The sequence below is a fragment of the Humulus lupulus genome, chromosome 1, assembly GCF_963169125.1.
Source record: "Humulus lupulus chromosome 1, drHumLupu1.1, whole genome shotgun sequence".
NCBI lineage: Eukaryota > Viridiplantae > Streptophyta > Magnoliopsida > Rosales > Cannabaceae > Humulus > Humulus lupulus.
The window spans coordinates 312,489,080-312,496,952 of record NC_084793.1 but is presented as its reverse complement, the minus strand read 5'-3'; positions in this window follow the sequence as shown (position 1 = coordinate 312,496,952).

Sequence of the window (7,873 nt, the reverse complement as noted above, 5' to 3'; positions counted from 1 at the left end):
AGGACCCAAATTCATGGTCAATAATAGCCTTATATAATATTATCGAGATGGGAAAAGGTTCAAAAATATTATAGCTTGTTAGAGAGAAATATGAGTGAATTACGAAATCGCTTCGGAGCACTAGGCAGCTGCCTAGGAGATTTGGCATGAAAGGACAATTTTTTTGTTTGGTTGAATTAGGACCCAAATTAATGGTCAATAATAGCCCTATCTAATATTATTGGGATGGGAAAAGGTGCAAAAAAATTTGAGCTTGTTAGAGAGAAATATGAGAGAATTACGAGATCGCTTCGGAGCCCAAGGCAGCTGCTTAGGAGATTTGGCCTGAAAGGTCAATTTTTTTGTTTGTTTGAATTAGGACCCCAATTCATGGTCAATAATAGCCCTCTATAATATTAATGAGATGGGAAAAGGTTCGAAAAAAATTAGAGCTTGTTAGAGAGAAATCTGAGTGAATTACGAGATCGCTTCGGAGCCCTAGGCAGCTGCCTAGGAGATTTGGCCTGAAGGTCAATTTTTTGGTTTGGTTGAATTAGGACCCCAATTCATGGTCAATAATAGCCTTATATAATATTATCGAGATGGGAAAAGGTTCAAAAATATTATAGCTTGTTAGAGAGAAATATGAGTGAATTACGAAATCGCTTCGGAGCACTAGGCAGCTGCCTAGGAGATTTGGCATGAAAGGACAATTTTTTTGTTTGGTTGAATTAGGACCCAAATTAATGGTCAATAATAGCCCTATCTAATATTATTGGGATGGGAAAAGGTTCAAAAAAATTTGAGCTTGTTAGAGAGAAATATGAGAGAATTACGAGATCGCTTCGGAGCCCTAGGCAGCTGCCTAGGAGATTTCGCCTGAAAGGTCAATTTTTTTGTATGGTTGAATTAGGACCCCAATTCATGGTCAATAATAGCCCTATATAATATTATTGAGATGGGAAAAGGTTCAAAAAAATTAGAGCTTGTTAGAGTGAAATATGAGTGAATTACGAGATCGCTTCGGAGCCTTAGGCAGCTGCCAAGGAGATTTGGCCTGAAAGGTCAATTTTTTTGTTTGGTGGAATTAGGACCCCAATTCATGGTCAATAATAGCCCGATATAATATTATTGAGATGGGAAAAGGTTCAAAAAAATTAGAGCTTGTTAGATAGAAATATGAGTGAATTACGAGATCTCTTCGGAGCCCTAGGCAGCTGCCTAGGAGATTTGGCCTGAAAGATCAATTTTTTTGTTTGGTTGAATTAGGACCCCAATTCATGGTCAATGATAGGCCTATATAATATTATTGAGATGGGAAAAGGTTCAAAAAAATTAGAGCTTGTTAGAGAGAAATATGAGTGAATTACGAGATCGCTTCGGAGCCCCTGCCTAGGAGATTTGGCCTGAAAGGCCAATTTTTTTGTTTGGTTGAATTAGGACCCCATTTCATGGTCAATAATAGCCCTATATAATATTATTTTTATGGGAAAAGATTCAAAAAAATTAGATCTTGTTAGAGAGAAATATGAGGGAATTACGAGATCGCTTCAGAGCCCTAGGGAGCTGCCTTGGAGATTTGGCATGAAAGGTCAAATTTTTAGTTTGGTTGAATTTGGACCCCAATTCATGGTCAATAATAGCCCTATATAACATTATTGAGATGGGAAAAGGTTCAAAAAAATTAGAGCTTGTTAGAGAGAAATATCAGGGAATTACGAAATCGCTTCGGAGCCCTAGGCTGCTCCCTAGGAGATTTGGCCGGAAAGGTCAATTATTTTGTTTGGTTAAATTAGGACCCCAATTCATGGTCAATAATAGCCCTATATAATATTATTGAGATGGGAAAAGGTTCAAAAAAATTAGAGCTTGTTAGAGAGAAATATGAGTGAATTACGAGATCGCTTTGGAGCCCTAGGCAGCTGCCTAGGAGATTTGGCTTGAAAGGCCAATTTTTTTGTTTGGTTGAATTAGGACCCCAATTCATGGTCAATAATAGCCCTATATAATATTATTTATATGGGAAAAGATTCAAAAAAATTAGAGCTTGTTAGAGAGATATATGAGGGAATTACGAGATCGCTTCGGAGCCCTAGGGAGCTGCCTTGGACATTTGGCCTGAAAGGTCAATTTGTTTGTTTGGTTGAATTAGGACCCCAATTCATGGTAAATAATTGCCCTATATAATATTATTGAGATGGGAAAAGGTTCAAAAAAATTAGAGCTTGTTAGAGAGAAATATGAGTGAATTACGAGATCGCTTCGGAGCCCTAGGCAGCTGCCTAGGAGATTTGGCCTGAAAGGTCAAATTTTTAGTTTGGTTGAATTAGGACCCCAATTCATGGTCAATAATAGCCCTGTATAATATTATTGAGATGGGAAAAGGTTCAAAAAAATTAGATCTTGTTAGGGAGAAATATGAGTGAATTACGAGATCGCTTAGGCGCCCTAGGCTGCAGCCTAGGAGATTTAACCTGAAAGGTCAATTTTTTTGTTTGGTTAAATTAGGACCCCAATTCATGGTCAATAATAGCACTATATAATATTATTGAGATGGGAAAAGGTTCAAAAAAATTAGAGCTTGTTAGAGAGAAATCTGAGTGAATTATGAGATCGCTTCGGAGCCCTAGGCAGCTGCCTAGGAGATTTGGCCTGAAATATCAATTTTTTTGTTTGGTTGAATTAGGACCCCAATTCATGGTCAATAATAGCCCTATATAATATTATTGAGATGGGAAAAGGATCAAAAAAATTAGATCTTGTTAGAGAGAGATATGAGTGAATTACGAGATCGCTTCGGAGCCCAAGGCAGCTGCCTAGGAGATTTGGCCTGAAAGGTCAATTTTTTTGTTTGGTTGAATTAGGACACGAATTCATGGTCAATAATTTCCCTATATAATATTATTGAGATGGGAAAAGGTTCAAAAAAATTTGAGCTTGTTAGAGAGAAATATGAGAGAATTACGAGATCGCTTCGGAGCCCTAGGCTGCTGCTTAAGAGATTTGGCCTGAAAGGTCAATTTTTTTGTTTGGTTGAATTACGACCCCAATTCATGGTCAATAATAGCCCTCTATAATATTTTTGAGATGGGAAAAGGTTCGAAAAAAATTAGAGCTTGTTAGAGAGAAATCTGAGTGAATTACGAGATCGCTTCGGAGCCCTAGGCAGCTGCCTAGGAGATTTGGCCTGAAAGGTCAATTTTTTTGTTTGGTTGAATTAGGACCCCAATTCATGGTCAATAATAGCCTTATATAATATTATCGATATGGGAAAAGGTTCCAAAATATTATAGCTTGTTAGAGAGAAATATGAGTGAATTACGAAATCGCTTCGGAGCACTAGGAAGCTGCCTAGGAGATTTGGCATGAAAGGACAATTTTTTTGTTTGGTTGAATTAGGACCCAAATTCATGGTCAATAATAGCCCTATCTAATATTATTGAGATGGGAAAAGGTTCAAAAAAATTTGAGCTTGTTAGAGAGAAATATGAGAGAATTACGAGATCGCTTCGGAGCCCTAGGCAGCTGCCTAGGAGATTTCGCCTGAAAGGTCAATTTTTTTGTTTGTTTGAATTAGGACCCCAATTCATGGTCAATAATAGCCCTATTTAATATTATTGAGATGGGAAAAGGTTCAAAAAAATTAGAGCTTGTTAGAGTGAAATATGAGTGAATTACGAGATCGCTTCGGAGCCCTAGGCAGCTGCCAAGGAGATTTGGCCTGAAAGGTCAATTTTTTTGTTTGGTTGAATTAGGTCCCGAATTCATGGTCAATAATAGCCCTATATAATATTATTGAGATGGGAAAAGGTTCAAAAAAATTAGAGCTTGTTAGATAGAAATATGAGTGAATTACGAGATCGCTTCGGAGCCCTAGGCAGCTGCCTAGGAGATTTGGCCTGAAAGGTCAATTTTTTTGTTTGGTTGAATTAGGACCCCAATTTATGGTCAATGATAGTCCTATATAGTATTATTGAGATGGGAAAAGGTTCAAAAAAATTTGAGCTTGTTAGAGAGAAATATGAGAGAATTACGAGATCGCTTCGGAGCCCTAGGCAGCTGCCTAGGAGATTTGGCCTGAAAGGTCAATTTTTTTGTTTGGTTGAATTAGGACCCCAATTCATGGTCAATAATAGCCCTATATAATATTATTGAGATGGGAAAAGGTTCAAAAAAATTAGAGCTTGTTAGAGAGAAATATGAGTGAATTACGAGATCGCTTCGGAGCCCCTGCCTAGGAGATTTGGCCTGAAAGGCCAATTTTTTTGTTTGGTTGAATTAGGACCCCATTTCATGGTCAATAATAGCCCTATATAATATTATTTTTATGGGAAAAGATTCAAAAAAATTAGATCTTGTTAGAGAGAAATATGAGGGAATTACGAGATCGCTTCAGAGCCCTAGGGAGCTGCCTTGGAGATTTGGCATGAAAGGTCAAATTTTTAGTTTGGTTGAATTTGGACCCCAATTCATGGTCAATAATAGCCCTATATAACATTATTGAGATGGGAAAAGGTTCAAAAAAATTAGAGCTTGTTAGAGAGAAATATCAGGGAATTACGAAATCGCTTCGGAGCCCTAGGCTGCTCCCTAGGAGATTTGGCCGGAAAGGTCAATTATTTTGTTTGGTTAAATTAGGACCCCAATTCATGGTCAATAATAGCCCTATATAATATTATTGAGATGGGAAAAGGTTCAAAAAAATTAGAGCTTGTTAGAGAGAAATATGAGTGAATTACGAGATCGCTTTGGAGCCCTAGGCAGCTGCCTAGGAGATTTGGCTTGAAAGGCCAATTTTTTTGTTTGGTTGAATTAGGACCCCAATTCATGGTCAATAATAGCCCTATATAATATTATTTATATGGGAAAAGATTCAAAAAAATTAGAGCTTGTTAGAGAGATATATGAGGGAATTACGAGATCGCTTCGGAGCCCTAGGGAGCTGCCTTGGACATTTGGCCTGAAAGGTCAATTTGTTTGTTTGGTTGAATTAGGACCCCAATTCATGGTAAATAATTGCCCTATATAATATTATTGAGATGGGAAAAGGTTCAAAAAAATTAGAGCTTGTTAGAGAGAAATATGAGTGAATTACGAGATCGCTTCGGAGCCCTAGGCAGCTGCCTAGGAGATTTGGCCTGAAAGGTCAAATTTTTAGTTTGGTTGAATTAGGACCCCAATTCATGGTCAATAATAGCCCTGTATAATATTATTGAGATGGGAAAAGGTTCAAAAAAATTAGATCTTGTTAGGGAGAAATATGAGTGAATTACGAGATCGCTTAGGCGCCCTAGGCTGCAGCCTAGGAGATTTAACCTGAAAGGTCAATTTTTTTGTTTGGTTAAATTAGGACCCCAATTCATGGTCAATAATAGCACTATATAATATTATTGAGATGGGAAAAGGTTCAAAAAAATTAGAGCTTGTTAGAGAGAAATCTGAGTGAATTATGAGATCGCTTCGGAGCCCTAGGCAGCTGCCTAGGAGATTTGGCCTGAAATATCAATTTTTTTGTTTGGTTGAATTAGGACCCCAATTCATGGTCAATAATAGCCCTATATAATATTATTGAGATGGGAAAAGGATCAAAAAAATTAGATCTTGTTAGAGAGAGATATGAGTGAATTACGAGATCGCTTCGGAGCCCAAGGCAGCTGCCTAGGAGATTTGGCCTGAAAGGTCAATTTTTTTGTTTGGTTGAATTAGGACACGAATTCATGGTCAATAATTTCCCTATATAATATTATTGAGATGGGAAAAGGTTCAAAAAAATTTGAGCTTGTTAGAGAGAAATATGAGAGAATTACGAGATCGCTTCGGAGCCCTAGGCTGCTGCTTAAGAGATTTGGCCTGAAAGGTCAATTTTTTTGTTTGGTTGAATTACGACCCCAATTCATGGTCAATAATAGCCCTCTATAATATTTTTGAGATGGGAAAAGGTTCGAAAAAAATTAGAGCTTGTTAGAGAGAAATCTGAGTGAATTACGAGATCGCTTCGGAGCCCTAGGCAGCTGCCTAGGAGATTTGGCCTGAAAGGTCAATTTTTTTGTTTGGTTGAATTAGGACCCCAATTCATGGTCAATAATAGCCTTATATAATATTATCGATATGGGAAAAGGTTCCAAAATATTATAGCTTGTTAGAGAGAAATATGAGTGAATTACGAAATCGCTTCGGAGCACTAGGAAGCTGCCTAGGAGATTTGGCATGAAAGGACAATTTTTTTGTTTGGTTGAATTAGGACCCAAATTCATGGTCAATAATAGCCCTATCTAATATTATTGAGATGGGAAAAGGTTCAAAAAAATTTGAGCTTGTTAGAGAGAAATATGAGAGAATTACGAGATCGCTTCGGAGCCCTAGGCAGCTGCCTAGGAGATTTCGCCTGAAAGGTCAATTTTTTTGTTTGTTTGAATTAGGACCCCAATTCATGGTCAATAATAGCCCTATTTAATATTATTGAGATGGGAAAAGGTTCAAAAAAATTAGAGCTTGTTAGAGTGAAATATGAGTGAATTACGAGATCGCTTCGGAGCCCTAGGCAGCTGCCAAGGAGATTTGGCCTGAAAGGTCAATTTTTTTGTTTGGTTGAATTAGGTCCCGAATTCATGGTCAATAATAGCCCTATATAATATTATTGAGATGGGAAAAGGTTCAAAAAAATTAGAGCTTGTTAGATAGAAATATGAGTGAATTACGAGATCGCTTCGGAGCCCTAGGCAGCTGCCTAGGAGATTTGGCCTGAAAGGTCAATTTTTTTGTTTGGTTGAATTAGGACCCCAATTTATGGTCAATGATAGTCCTATATAGTATTATTGAGATGGGAAAAGGTTCAAAAAAATTTGAGCTTGTTAGAGAGAAATATGAGAGAATTACGAGATCGCTTCGGAGCCCTAGGCAGCTGCCTAGGAGATTTGGCCTGAAAGGTCAATTTTTTTGTTTGGTTGAATTAGGACCCCAATTCATGGTCAATAATAGCCCTATATAATATTATTGAGATGGGAAAAGGTTCAAAAAAATTAGAGCTTGTTAGAGAGAAATATGAGTGAATTACGAGATCGCTTCGGAGCCCTAGGCAGCTGCCAAGGAGATTTGGCCTGAAAGGTCAATTTTTTTGTTTGGTTGAATTAGGTCCCGAATTCATGGTCAATAATAGCCCTATATAATATTATTGAGATGGGAAAAGGTTCAAAAAAATTAGAGCTTGTTAGATAGAAATATGAGTGAATTACGAGATCGCTTCGGAGCCCTAGGCAGCTTCCTAGGAGATTTGGCCTGAAAGGTCAATTTTTTTGTTTGGTTGAATTAGGACCCCAATTCATGGTCAATGATAGTCCTATATAATATTATTGAGATGGGAAAAGGTTCAAAATAATTAGAGCTTGTTAGAGAGAAATATGAGTGAATTACGAGATCGCTTCGGAACCATAGGCTGCTACCTAGGAGATTTGGCCCGAAAGGTCAATTTTTTTGTTTGGTTGAATTAGGACCCCAATTCATGGTCAATAATAGCCTTATATAATATTATTGAGATGGGAAAAGGTTCAAAAAAATTAGAGCTTGTTAGAGAGAAATATGAGTGAATTACGAAATCGCTTCGGAGCACTAGGCAGCTGCCTAGGAGATTTGGCATGAAAGGACAATTTTTTTTGTTTGGTTGAGATAGGACCCAAATTCATGGTCAATAATAGCCCTATATAATATTATTGAGATGGGAAAAGGTTCAAAAAAATTTGAGCTTGTTAGAGAGAAATATGAGAGAATTACGAGATCGCTTCGGAGCCCTAGGCAGCTGCCTAGGAGATTTGGCCTGAAAGGTCAATTTTTTTGTTTGGTTGAATTAGGACCCCAATTCATGGTCAATAATAGCCCTATATAATATTATTGAGATGGG